Raw genomic sequence first — 3,020 nt, 5'->3', positions numbered from 1 at the left:
GAAAATAAAACTCATTTCATGAGCGTAATTTTTTTTCTCAGAAATAAAAATTAACTTTTGAGTTTTATTTTTTTTTGCAGATCGAAAAACTCAAAACGCCTCACTTCACCTAAAGTCAACTCACCACACCTTAACTCATCTCAACTCACCCTAACTTACCTCACCTCAACTCACCTTAACTTACCTAAACTCATCTAAACGCAACTCGCCTCAACTCACCACACCTAACTCTTCTCATGGAACTCATGCCACGGTTATGGTCCATTACTTTACATTTTATTTGTTTTTAAAAATGAATTTTTTTCCAAAATTCCGGGTGATAAATTGCATCTTAAGTCACTTAAAACTAGTTTTAGCGCCAAAAAAGAGCGTTCCACACTGACTTGTGTCGCTGGAGTACTGTGAACCACTTTTGCCAGCGACCACAGATACGGATGAGTATATCGCTTTTTTTTCCAATACTCCATTATAGGAACATCTAAATCCAATCGATTTGGTGCACAGCATTCAACTTCATTAATAGCCTTCTGCAAATCGCTATCTTCAGCATGATCGTCGGACTCTTCATCCGATGGAGACACTTCAATTGAATTAAGAAGGTTTCCAAGCAAAGAAGTTGAACTTTGCGACTGAGTTTCCGGCCAAATTACATCTGAAGTTTCAATAGACGGCGATAAACAAATATCTTCCGATGTGTCGCATTCGCCCTTGCCATTATTTTCCTGACTTGGGAACTTGAAAAGAAAAATAAAACACGAGTATGTCTTTAATTCATCTTTTATGTTTGCTCATATTCATAGTCTTGTTTTTCATTATTTATGTCTTAAAATTGCATACAAATTTTAAAAGTCTGCCATTTCTAAACTGAACCATAATGCATGCAATAGCATCTCGGTTTGCGCCACTAAGTATTAATGGACAGGTCGCTCTTTTGTATACAATTGATTATATAGTCAGTAACGCCAAATACAGCTTAAAGACCAAATTAGAGGTGCCATAACCATAACGCCTTAGCCATAACGTAGCAAAATACTTCAGAGCTGCTTATGATTATGGCGAAAAACTAAAATTAAATCGATATCTATAGTTATGGTTACAGCTCTGGCGTTATAGTATGGCACGAATAATCGTTTACAGAGCTGCGCGTACGTTTTAAATAATAATAGATTGGCGCTTACACATATGTTAGTGTTTGGCCGAGCTTCTCCTCCGATTTTTGGCGTGCGCCTTGATGTTGTCACACAAAGCGGAGGGACCTACAGTTTTACGCCGACTCCGAACGGCGATTGTATTTTTATGAGAAGCTGTTTTACATGGCAGAAATGCACTCGGAGGTTTGCCATTGCCTGCCGAGGGACGACTTGTGAACTGATCAGCGCGTATTTGCAAGCAGAGCACTGAAGAACCCAGTGAGAAAATAGGAATCCATTGTACCTTTTCCTACCAAGAAAAGATTAATAACTACGGTTGAATGTAAGCGAGCGGATGATGTGTAGCTTTGAAGCGACAAACAAAACTAAAAGTTTGAAATCTAACTCAAGTATGATTTTTGTTCACGTTATCTCAACAGCTGCTGTAGCCGAATGGATGTGTGTTCGACTGCCGTGTTGATGGTCACGGGTTCAAAACCTGTGGCACGGACTTTATTTTTTATTTTTATTTTTTTATTCTATTTAGTGTTCGTAAAGCTTAGGTTATAGGGGCTATCCATTACTTTTTGCATTCCTATAGATGACCTTTTCGCACTGGGAATATACATAATACTGCAAACTGATTCGCTGCTAGCGCTGCATGCATACATATGTGTTTACATTTGTACGAGCATATGTACATACCAGGGATGTTACGAATATTTGCATTTTAAACCCTCGCTTCAACATTCGGATTTTTCGCGAATGTGACACATGATATTGTTGAATTGGCTCTTAAGTCTGCCTAACCTGGATGGTGACAATAATCGGCGTTTAGCCTTACGTGCCAAACGTTGAGTAGTGGAACAAGCAACATTGGTGAGCCTTCAACAAGTTCTGCTAACAATCTTTTAAGCAACCTTACAGGATTCCTCAAGCGAAAGCGAAGGCTCGGATTTAAGATCAGGGCTAATTAAAAAATGCGAAACTAAAGTCCAATTGAAAGTCTTAAAGAAAAACAAGCCCCTCTCGCTTGGTGGAAAACTAAACTCAAATACGACAAATTGACGTGCAAATATTTGAACACCCGCTAGCGTTCCGAGCGTTCGCATGCATGGGCGTAACCAGGTAGGGGCAGGGGGGTGCTCGAGCCCAACCCCTAACTTTCAAATTTTCCTTATATATATATAAAATAGTACTCTGAAATGCCACCTTAACAGGATCGTACGTTTATCGGAACATTTAATTGCTATTTTTTATTTTTAAATTAAAAAATATTTAGAGGTTGCTCAAAGCGCTCAAAGTTTTCCATGTATTTTATATGGGGGAAAAACAACTTTTCGTAGAAATGATATGGAATTCTTGAAAAACAATATTTTTCGATCGGAAAACTATGGTTCTCTTCAGGAGACTCCCAATAACAATTTTTTATTTAACAACTTTTTAATATCAAAGATTTTTTATTTTTTTCCCATAGCATTTTCTGACATTTTCTGGGGATTTTGGCGGACCAATAAAATATAGGTACTATAAAAGAAATTGTTAAACAAATAATTGGGTAATATTATTGGGAATCTTCTGAGGAGGAACAGAGTTTGCCGATCGAAAAATATTGATTTTCAAGAATTCTATATCATTTCTACGAAAATTTGTTTTTCCCCCATATAAAATACATGGAAGACTTTGATCGCCTTGAGCAACCTCTAAATATTTGTTCCGATAAACGTACGAAAAAAGGTTTTTTCTTAACAGCGGTCGTCCCTCGGTAGGCAATGGCAAACCTCCGAGTGCATTTCTGCCATGAAAAACAGCTTCTCATAAAAATACAATCGCCGTTCGGAGTCGGCGTAAAACTGTAGGTCCCTCCGCTTTGTGTGACAACATCAAGGC

Source organism: Rhagoletis zephyria, unplaced genomic scaffold, assembly GCF_001687245.7.
Source record: "Rhagoletis zephyria isolate East Lansing unplaced genomic scaffold, Rhagoletis_zephyria_1.1 Rzeph_scaffold_01256, whole genome shotgun sequence".
NCBI classification, from domain to species: domain Eukaryota; kingdom Metazoa; phylum Arthropoda; class Insecta; order Diptera; family Tephritidae; genus Rhagoletis; species Rhagoletis zephyria.
This window is presented reverse-complemented; position numbering follows the sequence as displayed.